We start from the raw sequence: 13,432 nt of genomic DNA, 5'->3' as shown, positions 1-13,432 counted from the left end.
CCATCCAGTAGAATTCGGCTATGAATTCATCTGGTCCTGGGCTTTTCTTGTTGGTAGGTTTTTATTACTGATTCAGTTTGGTACTTGTTATTAGTCTGTTCAGGGATTCAATTTCCTGCTGATTCAGTCTTGGGAAGTTCCAGGTTTCCAGGAGTTTATCCATCCATTTTAGGTTTTCTAGGTTTGTGCATAGAGGTACTATTAGTTTCTGAGAATTTTTTTTTTTTTTTTTTTTTTTTTTTTTTTTTTTTTTTTTTTTTTTTTTTTTTTTTTTTTTTTNTATTTCTGTGGAGTTGGTGGTAATGTACTCTTTGTCATATCCAGCTTTGTTTATTTGGATCATCTCTCCTTTTTTGGAGACGGAGTCTCGCTCTATCACCCAGGCTGGAGTGCAGTGGCTCAGTCTTAGCTCACTGCAACCTCTGCCGCCCAAGTTCAAGCAATTCTCCTGCCTCAACCTCCCTAGTAGCTGGGATTACAGGCATCTGCCACCATGCCCAGCTAATTTTTGTATTTTTAGTAGAGACGGAGTTTTACCATCGTGGCCAGGCTGTTCTTGACCTTCTGACCTTGTGATCCACCTGCCTCAGCCTCCCAAAGTGCTGGGATTGCAGGCATGAGCCATCACACCCAGCCCATCTCTGTTTTTTAAATTAGTCTAGCTAGTGGTATATCAATCTTATTAATGATAAGATTTTCAAAAACCAACTCCTAGATTTGTTGATCTTTTGTATGGTTTTTCACATCTCAATTCCCTTCAGTTCATCTCTAATTTTGGTTATTCCTTGTCTTTTGCTAATTTTGGGGTGGTTTGCCCTTGTTTCTCTTGTTCCTCTAGTTGTGATGTTAGATCATTAATTTGGGATTCTTCTAACTTTCTGATGTGGAAACTGTGCACTATACGCTTTCCTCTCAACACTGCTGTGTCCCAGAGATTCTGGCATGTTATATCTTTGTACTCATTAGTTTCAAATATTTAAAAAAATTACTCTCTAAATTTTATTATTTACCCAAAGTCATTTAGGAGGAGGTCATTTAATATCCATGTTATTGTATGATTTTGATGAGTTCTCTTAATCTTGATTTCTATTTTTATTGTGCTGTGGTTCAATAGTGTGGTTGGTATGATTTTTTTGTTTCTTTGAATTTACTGAGGATTGTTATGTAATTTTGTGGTCAATTTTAAAATATGTGCCACATGCAGATGAGAAGAATGTATATTCTGTTGATTTGGGATGGAAAGCTCTATAGATGTCAATTTGGTCCATTTGGTCAAGTCTTGAGTTTAGGTCCTGAACATCTGTTAGTTTTCTGCCTCAATAATCTGACTAATGCTGTAAGTAGGATGTTGAAGTCTACCATTATTATTGTGTGCTTATCTAAGTCTCTTTGTAGGTCTCCAAGAACTTGCTTTTGAATCTCCGTGCTATTGTGTTTAGTGCATATATAGTTAGGATAATTAGGTCTTCTTTTTTGAATTAAGCCCTTTACCATTATGTGGTGTCCTTCTTTATCTTTTTTGGTGGTTATTGTTTTAAAGTCTGTTGTTTTCTAAAATTAGAGTAGCTCTTCCTGATTTCTTCTGTTTTTAATTTGTTTGATGGATTTTCCTGTCTCCCCTTACTTTGAGCCTATGGGTGTTATTGCATGTGAATTGGGTCTCTTGAAGACAGCATATCAGTAGGTCTTGCCTCTTTATCCAACTTGCTACTCTGTGCCTTTTCACTGGGACGTTTAGCCATTTACATTCAAAGACACCATTGATATGTTCAGATTTTATTCTGTCTGCATGTTGTTATCAGGCTATTGTGCAGACTTGTTTGTGTAATAGCTTTATAGTGTCACTGGTCAAAGTACTCAAGTGCATTTTTGTGTTAGCCAGAAATAATCTTTTCTTTTCATATTTAGCACTATGTTAAAGATGTCTTGTAATGCAGGTCGGTTGGTAATGGATTCCCTTAACATTTGCTTGTCTAAAAATGTGTTATTTCTCCTTCACATATAAAGCTTAGTTTCAATGGATATGAAATTCTTGGTTGAATTGTTTTTTTTCTTTAAGAATGCTGAATATAGGCCCCAATCTCTTCTGTCTGTAGGGTTTCTGATGAAAGGTCCACTGTTAGTCTAATTGGGTTCTCTTTGTAGGTGATTTGCTCCTTCTCTCTAACTGCCTTCAATATTTTTTATTTATACCATGGAGAATCTGATGACTATGTGTCTTGGGGATGATCTTCTTGTGAGATATTTCACAAGGATTCTCTGCATTTTCTTAATTTGAATGTTGGCCTCTTAAGCAAGGTTAAGGACATTTTCATGTCCTAAAATATATTTCCTTACTTGCTTGTGTTCTTTCCCTGTCTTTCAGGGATGCCAGTGAGTCATAGATTTGGTGCCTTTTCACAATCTCCTATTTCTTGAAAGTTTTGTTCATTCTTATTTTTTTCTTTAATTTTGTCTTACTGAGTTATTTTGGAAAGCGAATTTGAAAGCTTTCAGGGTTTTTCCTCAGTTTCATCAATTCAGCTGTTAATACTCCCAACTGTATGCTAATATAAAAGGCTCTCCACACATCTTTTCTGCTTATTTAAAAATATGTTTGTAATAGCGAAATAAAAATAAAATAACCAAAACCATCTTTAAAAATATTTTCAAGACAGTCTTATTTTTTTAAGTATCATTCCATAATCACAATCCTTTTTTCCCTCCCACCCCAAAATAGGCATCATTCTAAATTTAAAGTTCTTAAAGCCTCCATATATCTTCATAATTTTATATTATTTTATATTGTAAAAAGTATATTAATACTTGAAATAAATGGCTAGAATTATATGTTTCTTATACTAAAAGCTTGTTCTCAGAGATATATATTAATGCAGAATGAGGTTTCCTTCCTAGGGAAGCATTTACATTAATAAGTAGGGTTTCCAAAAATTTCCTTTTACTATACTGGAGATTCTAGGCACTGTTGTGTAATTATACGTATATTCTACTACTCATTTGTTCAGTTTTTTTAGTAAAATTAATGTAGCAGGGACTTTATGATACACTTTTGATAAATAAAAATCATGCATGTTTATCTGTTTCTCATGGGAGAGGACATTTGGTCTCATTAAAATCTATTTTTCTCACTCCCAATTCCCAATCTTACAGACCCAGATATAATATTTTGCTTATTGTTTTTCTGAATAAACAATGAATAAGAAAATTGGGAGGTTTGCTAGCTTTTTGTGCATACTTCAAAGATATGATTGGAAGCATATTCTCTTGCAGTCTTTATGGAAGCTACAATTGACTTTATTCCTTTTGTACAGAAAAAAGGTTATGTAAATAACAGTGATTTCAAAGCCAGCAGATATTTAGTATAAAATTTCAGGCAAGATCTTACTACTTATATCCAGTTTTACTTTATTATAATTTTTTCAATCCCTCACACACACAAACAGGTTTAGATGCTTCACTTAAAGAAGGTTTGTGATTTTCACAAGGCTGCGTTTCACCAACTAAGCTTACTTATTTCACTATTCAGAGAAATGTACAGAAATTAACAATAATAAGAACCTATGACATCTCTACAATGTCAATCTCTGTGTTCTTTTAAAAGGTCATGATTAAACATTTGTATATAAATATAGTTTAATACTTTATTCTAATACTTTATATAAATAATCAAGCTCAGCATTATCTTTGTTTATTATTTTAGGTAAAATGATTTTAAGATAAAATTTACTGTAAAACACTACATGAAGTTTGAATATTGAATTCATTTTTTAAAGATGATTTTCTTGGCATCCATTCTCAGAGTAATATCTTAAATGACTTAAATATTTATACTAACCTTTAGCATTAAGGTTTCCAAGATGCTTTAAATAATTAAAAGGCAAAAATGAAAAAAAGAAAAAAAAAGAGTAAAGCTAGACCATTAAACCAATTCAGTGACAAAATATCTGCTTTAAGTTTAGAATTTATCCAAGGAAATGATCTCAATAAGCAATGATGAGTTCTGCAGTGTAGGTGCATAACAGCAAATAGAACAGTCACTCAAAATGACACAATTCAAATCCAAAGAAATGAAAGATCTGTGTCAATTGACTTCAGCTAATTACATGTCAGAAAATGGACTTGGAAACTTCTTAAGGTAACTTTGTCTACTTGTATGGCATCTTAACACAATGCCATAACTCAGTAGGTAATGCAAGTTTTAGAAGTACCATGGGGCTGGGTGTGGTGGCTCATGCCTGTAATCTCAGCACTCTGAGACACCGAGGCATGTGAATCACTTGAGGCCAGGAGTTTGAGACCAGCCTGACCATATTGGTGAAACCCCGTTTCTGCTAAAAATACAAAAATTAGCTGAGCGTAGTGGCATGTGCTTGTGGCCTCAGCTACTTGAGAGGCTAAGACAGAACTCCTTGAAACCGGGAGGTGGAAGTTGCAGTGAGGCAAGATCATGCCACTGCACTCCAGCCTGGACAACAGAGCAAGACTCCATCTCAAAAGAAAAAATATTCCTTAGGGTAACCAAATTAGAGACTTTACGTCAAGTAGTACACAAACTCTACTATTGATTATGCTAGACTAATTTTATAGTCTCCAAAACATCCATAGTTAATAACATGCATAAAAAGGTACTTGGAAAGTAAAGTAAAATTAATTCCAAAAGAGATACAGTCTCTAAAAGAAGAGATTTTATCATCATATTTTGAATTAACAGGCATTGCCAATCAAGATGCTCCACATTTTAATAATTTATATTTAAAATATGTATTAATCAAAATCTAGATATCATAAATTATATAATAGATTATCTAAGACCAAAAATTCCAAATGTTAGGCAGTACCTAAGGGATTACAGTTGTGGGGGAAATGAAAGGATGTAGGATGTCAGTTCTGGACATATTTTATGTTAGTGGTTGGGTATGTAAATGAATGAATTCTAGTATAGTGTAGCAAGTGATACTAGACACTATGCAATTATATTTACAGATTTTAAGTATTAATCATTTATATGTATATATAAATTGTTCATATAATTTAGAGGTTCTTTTATTATAAAATTGATGCTAGTGTGAGAGAATGCTGAATAATGGAAAGTAGTTATCTATTTATGTTTTTGTGTAGAAGTCTAATTTTTAATTAATGCAAATTGTGTCTATTCCTAGCTTTAAAAAATGAAGTCTTTTCTGTTCTTACATGTCCCATACACTTTTCTGTTTTTTAAATAAAATATATGTTGAAGTATTGAGTGATGAGCAATTAATACCTTAGATGTGACTCATCTGTGGACAAAAAATATAAATATACGCAGTGCTGTCTCCTGTTTTTAAAATTATTATCTTATTTAATTTTTCAGCACAATTTGAGCTCTAGAGTCCTGTTTCAGAACATATCCTAAATGAGGTGAATATTAATTCTACATTCAGTGATACTGCAGTCTTCAGGAGAAGGCAAGTACTTTCATTGGAGTTTAAGAAGCATAATCAGGACAATTTCTTGTTTTATTGACAGATACAATGTATTTCTTCCTTAAGTAGTCACTTAAGATCATTATTAGATTGCTTATATGTGCCCATAGAATAGTATTTCAAATATTTGTTATGGCTGAAAATTTATTTTGCCTTAGAAAATGTAAAAAAACATGAACTTTGACTTAGCTGTAAATGACAACTTCTGCTAATTGCAGAAACTGATGAAACTGAGTCAAGCAGGTTATAGAAATCCTACAGAAACCTATAGACTTTATCAATCACAGGAATATCAAATATAGTATAATAAACTTAATTTCTTCAAAATAAAACTTTCATATAAAGTGCTTGCCTTTAAGGTGTTGAACAATGTCCTGATTTAAATATTCCAGTTTTTCAGAATAAATTTGGTAGAATTCTTTATTAGAAATTACAGCTTCTAAAACTTAATTTTGCTAGAGAGTAAGAGGCAAAGAAACTTAAAATGGCCCTCTCCAAATTTTTTGACCTAGAAAATTCAAGAACTAATTTCATTTCTTCTAGGATTTCAATGGTAAAACCATATGTATGACTTTGTAAGATTGTAATCCACATTAGTGAGATATCATAAATTAAAATATCTAACCAAAAACACAACTGGTGCTTGAGTAGTGTTACATGCATTTAAATTCTGGGGTTTTCTTTGCATGAACTTTCAAGAATGATCAATAATTTTGAAAGATAAAGCTAAAAATAAAAATGAGTCTAAACTTGAAGGCCTCTAGTGACATAGGTTTTCCAAAGCAAAAGAGGTCTACAAAGACTCTGATCTGAAGAATTAAAATATGACAATTGTGCCTTAATGTGATTGATCTGACTTGATTGACATGTGAGTCTGTGTGATAGATGTGTGTTCATTTGAATGTAAGAATAAAGAATAATTAGGTCAAGCATGGTGGCTCACACCTGTAATCCCAGCACTTTGGGAGGCCAAAGCAGGCAGATCACTTGAGGTCAGGAGTTTGAGACTGCCTGGCCAATATGGCGAAACCCAGTCTCAACTAAAAACACAAAAATTGGCTGGGCGTGGCTGCGGGCTCCTGTAGTCTCAACTATTCTGGTGGCTCAGACATGAGAATCCCTTAAGCCCGGAAGGCGGAGTTTGCAGTGAGCTGAGATAGTGCCACAGTACTCCAGCCTGGGTTAGAGAGCAAGACATTATCTCAAAAACAAACAAATATACAGGAATAATTAACAAGGAGTCTTCCCAAAACCAAGTATTCATGATGAAAGGCAAACATCTTTATTACTTCTATATTTCTACAACTATTCTTCTATATCTATTGATAAATATAAAGATATAAAAAAATACCTGAAAAAAAAATATATAAAATATATACATAAATATTTTTGCCGTGTGATTCATGACCAGTTTTCTGTATTGAATTTCATGATTAGTGTGTGATAATAAGTCTCTTGGTATGCTCAACGGAGTAATTCTTTTTCCTGACAGTTCACACAAATGACAATAAACTTCTCTGACACCTGCCCCTTTCTTTATTTCATCTGGAAATGAGTTACTGTTATATGTTCAGAATAAGTTAAATTTTATTCTTTTAAACATGGATTTGAGTGGTCTGGTACTTTAGTTTTTTTCTGTTATGTTACAGAATATTATTAAGCGTAAAGTGATACGCTATAGGAATAGTGCTATAAATCCTGTTGCTATTGTGGAATCTGGAATTTGTCTCCGTGGACACTGAGCCAAGCTAACACTCAGGGTTTCATAATGTAACATTGACACAGAGGACTGAGAAGTTAAGCAGTCTTTATTCAAAATGAAATGACTATAAATTAAGCAAACACTGTATATATTACATAAAGAAGTAATTTATCAAATTTTCTTTACAACAAAATATTGAAAGAGATTATTAAAACTTGCAGAATTTCTTGAAGCACTAAAGATGACTACCTTCTCCAGTATTAATTCTTATAGGTTAATAATTTTTATGCTCTACTAGCAAATATATATGATAATGAATCAGAATGTAGACAATATAATGAATGATGACAAATTCATTACTCCATAGGAAAATTAGAAGCCAGTATAATAAGCATCCTTATTGACTTTGAAATGGTAAAAATTCTCCAAAAGTATTTCTGTATATATTAAAAAATAAAAGAACAAAATGCTGCTTTACAGTGAAAAATTAAACAGCTGACTCAATTAAATTATTAATAAGGGCTATATTAAGATGACTTTTGAATGTATTCTATTTGAGTATTAGAAACATAGCTGTAAGAATTCTCAGATTTTTTAATGATTGCCATTCTAACTGGCGTGAGATGGTATCTCAATGTTGTTTTGATTTGCATTTCTCTGATGACCAGTGATGATGAGCATTTTTTCATATGTTTGTTGGCCTCATGTATATCTTCTTTTGTAAAGTGTCTGTTCATATCCTTTGCCCACTTTCGAATGGGCTCGTTAGTTTTTTTCTTGTAAATCTGTTTTAGTTCTTTGTAAATTCTGGATATCAGCCCTTTGTCAGATGGGTAAACTGCAAAAATTTTTTCCCATTCTGTTGGTTGCTGATTCACTCTAATGATTGTTTCTTTTGCTGTGCAGAAGCTGTGGAGTTTGATTAGGTCCCATTTGTCTATTTTGGCTTTTGTTGTCAATGCTTTTGGTGTTTTGGTCATGAAGTCCTTGCCTACACCTATGTCCTGAATGGTTTTGCCTAGATTTTCTTCTAGGGTTTTTATGGTGTTAGGTCTTATGTTTAAGTCTTTAATCCATCTGGAGTTAATTTTGCTGGAGAGGAAGTGGAGAAATAGAAACACTTTTACACTGTTGGTGGGAGTGTAAATTAGTTCAACCATTGTGGAAGACAGTGTGGGGATTCCTCAAGGACCTAGAAATAGAAATTCCATTTGGCCCAGCAATCCCATTACTGGGTATATATCCAAAGGATTACAAATCGTTCTACTATAAGGACACGTGCACACAAATGTTCATTGCAGCACTGTTTACAATAGCAAAGACCTGGAACCAACCCAAATGCCCATCGATGATAGACTGGACAGGGAAAATGTGGCACATATACACCATGGAATATTATGCGGCCATCAAAAACGATGAGTTTGGGTCCTTTGTAGGGACATGGATGAACCTGGAAACCATCATTCTCAGCAAACTGACAGAGGAGCAGAAGATCAAACACCGCATGTTCTCACTCATAGGCGGGTGTTGAACAATGAGAACACATGGACACAGGGAGGGGAGCACTACACACTGGGGTCAGTTGGGGGGAAATAGGGGAGGGACGGTGGGGGGTGGGGAGCTGGGGAGAGATAGCAAGGGGAGAAATGCCAGATGTAGGTGATGGGGAGGAAGGCAGCAAATCACACTGCCACGTGTGTACCTATGCAACAATTTTACATGTTCTTCACATGTACCCCAAAACCTAAAATGCAATAAAATAAAAAAATGGGAAAAAAAAAAGAATTCTTAGCGAAGATAATTCTGCTTTGGGAAGAAAGGAGTCCTTACTAAATTTGTGGATCTGCCTTGATTACTGTCTCACTCACCCGCTGACCTGTTCATCCATTCTGGAGATCTTCATATAGGCTTGCTTATATGTGGCATAGATAAAGTTGTATTCCATCAATGGTGGATTAGTCTTCAGTTTTTATTTTTCTCTGCATTGCAATAAAATAAATGATATTCTACTAATGATATTACATAATTGTTAACTAATTGCTAATTAAATATATATGTTACTATAGAAATTATGCTTAGCTTGCAAAAATAGAATAATAATGTATATCAGGACACTCGTGATGCTCAGCATATAATAAATTTGTAATAACTTTTAATTATATGCCACATGGCAATCAAAAGTAATAATAATAACTCTAATGTAGAAAACACATTTTTAAAACACATTAAAAATAACTCTAAAGCTTATAAACCTACAAAACTATATTTTATATATGCCTGTGGTTATAGCAGTAATTTCTATGTTTCTCTGATATATACTATTTTGATTTTTTTCTGATTTGGCCCACATTTATTTAGGTGATTAATGCAGGGGAAGGATTCTAAATCATTTTGAATGTCTCTGTAAATATTGGATAAACATTTTCATTAGCCCTCATTTCGCCTTTCTTGAATATTGTTTTCTGCTTCTCACAAATAAAACAATGTTCAGTGTTCGATGTCATACCAACACTGCCTAACAAAGGGCAAAGTCCTTTTATTAAGAAGAAGGGAAAAGAAAAAAGGACTTCTGAAGTCTGCTTACTTTTAAATAGGAACAACAGTAATTATTGATGTATATGTCAATGTTTCAGTCAAGACTTGAAACAAGTAATCAAATGTGACAATATAAGATGAAAATCTGTTTTCTTGCTATTTTGAGCTTTAGTTGCTGAAGAACATATTGGAAAATTTTATGTTGTAGAAGTGGAGGACACATTTAGAGATGTATTTCCAACTAAGTCACTGAAAATCATCTGTTACTCTGTTTAAAACTGTATTGCAAAGTCCATCACCCTCACAGCACAAGCTCAGTTTTTAAATGGAGTAAAAATAATTGGTAATATTTAGCCTGAAAATAAGTATGTTAGATTAATCTATGGACTAATGTTGGCATTGTTTACAATATTAAAAACTCTAAAGATACAAAATTAGAAATCAGTTACCAGATTGTCCATTCAGTTGCACATACTGTTGATGTAAAGATTGCTTGTGGACATCTTGTAATGCAACTGCATGTATTCTCCCTACGATGCAAAGCCATTGAGTTACTGTCTGTATTCTACTTCTCTTGTGATAATTATGACAAAATAGCACATACAGTTAAATTTCATTTTTGAGACAATTCCTTTAGCTATTGAGTGTATATCAGCTTCTTTTTCATTTTAAATAAAAAATGAAGTAATCACTCAAATAATTACAAATCAGGCCCAGAAATAATGGCTGGATATTTTCTATATTGCTATTTTATTCACTTAGCAATCATTTATAAGGAAATAAACATGTTTATCTCTGTAGGTTCACAAATGTCAGTAATTACCTATCTTATGTGTTCCCTCAGTCTGCAGGATCAAACATCTTCCCAGTCACAGTCTCCTTGATTCTAATCAGTTATTAAACTTGCTATTTTCTTTATATCACAATCTGATGAGGGAATAATAATGCAAGGGAAAGATATGATCTTAATGAAATTATTCTCTTACAGGTAAAACAAATTTTAAAGCTTTCAATTAAAAAAAGCCATTCAATGAAGAAATCTCTTTCTTTGCCTGGGATAGGAACAGAGTATAAGTGTGAGGGAATATGTGTAATGTAAGAAGTACTATTTCCATCTTGTTTACTCTGTAAAGTAAAGAAACATATACTGTATAATCAATTATTCTCTGCAATAAGGAAAATGGATATACTATAGTTAAAAAGGTGATAGAAACAATATGGATTTAAAACATACTCTGTGGGATAAATAGCATTTTTTTGTTCATTTCTTATAAGAAGAAAGAATCTAAGGCTTAGAGTGTAAATATTATTTCTGAACTTACATAGTAAGGGTGAAACATATTTAAACTGCAAAACCCATTCAATGTCCAGCATATTGTGAAGTAGGAGAATGCCCCAGGTATGAAGGTTTATTCAGAGAGTAAAATTTCAAATTTTAAATGTCACAAATATTTAAATGTCATAAATAGAGCAGGTTAAAATCCTAGCAGTGGTAGGGTAAAGTTGTTGCTAAACTCGAGTAAAGTGGAGTGGAGTGGAGTCGAGAGGAGATATAGATTATTGGAATGTAAGTTATTTGAAAAAAATTGAACAAATGGAAATGAAAATATATTTGATGAAAATGAATTTAATATTGTGTGGGATGCTAGTAAGACGGCCTAAATTGTGTAAGAAAGTCCCTACGTTTACGGGAGGGGGTGCAGCAGTTCACTTGATAATGGTTCGATAAATATGAGGTTGGTTTTAAGGGAAAGTGTTTTTCTAGGGAATGAGTATTAGTAGAGGATAAAAGCAAAAAACAGTAGCTTTGGTAAGAAAGAAACAAATGTGAACATTCACCTGATTGTGGCCAGGCTGAAAGTGGGAGCTTAAGAAGCATCAACTCTAAGAAAAGTTATAAAGAAAGCAGAGAATAAAGATGATTACAAAGTAAAGGAATACATTTTATAAGGTTAAACTTAAATTTTAGAATGTTACAATTTATCTGCTTGTTACCCTTTTCATTGTTTTATTCTGTATATTCCATTTCTGGACCTAAATGAATCTCAGGAAAACATACTATGTACAATGCAAATATCCATAAACTTTCATGGTGTGAAATACATAATTAAATAGACTTATAAATAATGCTTTCAAAATTATTACTCAAGTATTTCCTTTTATAATAGGTATTTAAAAAAATATGAAATGATACAAAAATGTTAGAACAAAACCCTAACACCTTTTAAAACTGAAACTCCATTTTAATAATCTCTGAGTTTATCACCAGATATATACAAAATACATTTATCAAGAAAACAAATACATATATTTTAATATGTTATAAACCAATGAAAAATATTCAAGGAATACGTTCTCGTATGCCCAGTAATTCAAGTCACACGACTTTAGCTGTAATACCATTATATTTTGTTATATTCCTGGGATGAACAAAAATTAAACAGATGAATTTTAAGAAACTATGATGAAATTTAAATAGTGAGATTCATGAAGATTTGCTAGTGTCTTTAACATCCTTTCTGTGTGATGTAATTTGCTTTGTTTGCTTGAGCTTTGCATCAAGACATTATACTTTTTCTGCTATAGTTTTATTTTAATTAAATGAAGTAACACAAAATGTTATAATGAAAAGCCTGTTTCAGGCCTTTTTCTTCCTCACCTTCGGTCGGACACTTCTGAATCTAGTTCTTTTAATTCTTTTTTGTTTCGTTTTTCCTAGTGACTTCCTCAATAACTGCTTAAAACAAAGTTATATCTATTGCTTGATTTATCAACTTTAAACAATATCCATTGGGTAATCCAATGAACATTGAGATTTTAGATGATATACACTATTCCTTTCGTGCAATCTTTGATAAATAACTTTTGCTCTTTTTAGTTGTACTTTTGGTAAGAGTTATAAATTTATATATTGAAAAATTACACTCAAACATATATTTCTTTGGTAATATGCGACGTCTCTTAACTCTCAAAAATTTCAGATAAACTTATGCTTCCTCTATATTCTTCTAAAATTCTGTTCTCTAGTTTTAAACTTTCCTCAGTTTCAGTAATAATTTTACATGATATGCCACTAACCTCTACATTTTTTCCTAAAAATCATAATATAAAAATATGAACTTTGATATCACTGTTTCATTTCTAATACCTTCCAGTGTTTCTATAGGAAAGTCTGATTTAGATTTATTTACTTTCTTTTGTACGTAACATTTATTTATTTATTTTGATTAATAAATTAAAAATTGTATATGTTTACCTTGTGGAATATATTGTTTTGAAAAATGTATGCATTGTGGTATAACTAAATTGAGCTAATTAACATATGCCTTACTTCAGATTTCTTCTTTTTGTAGTGAGAACATTAAAATCTACTCTTAGCAAGTAAGTGACCTTTTTATAACAATCAATGAGCTTTTAGAATCTCTTTATTCTTAATATTTAAAATTTATAAGAATTTTTTGGTTTTAGTTTTTATAGTCGTCATTGAGTATAACCTTCAAATCTAAAAGTATGTCTTTCACTTATGAACATTTTCTGTTATTACTTTAAAATGTTTTCCTCTTATTATTTTTGTCCTTTTTCTAAAGCCCCTTATTAATTAGGATTTTAAGCCTTTCAATCACAATTATTACATATTCTATATTTACAATTTATTCAGCCTTTAAACAGTTTTCTAATTTATTTTTATGATTTTCCTTGTTAACAATATGTATTTTAATGGCTATTGTATTAA

This window comes from Cebus imitator, unplaced genomic scaffold, assembly GCF_001604975.1.
Source record: "Cebus imitator isolate Cc_AM_T3 unplaced genomic scaffold, Cebus_imitator-1.0 Scaffold428, whole genome shotgun sequence".
Lineage (NCBI taxonomy): Eukaryota > Metazoa > Chordata > Mammalia > Primates > Cebidae > Cebus > Cebus imitator.
Note: the sequence above shows the minus strand (reverse complement) of the source record.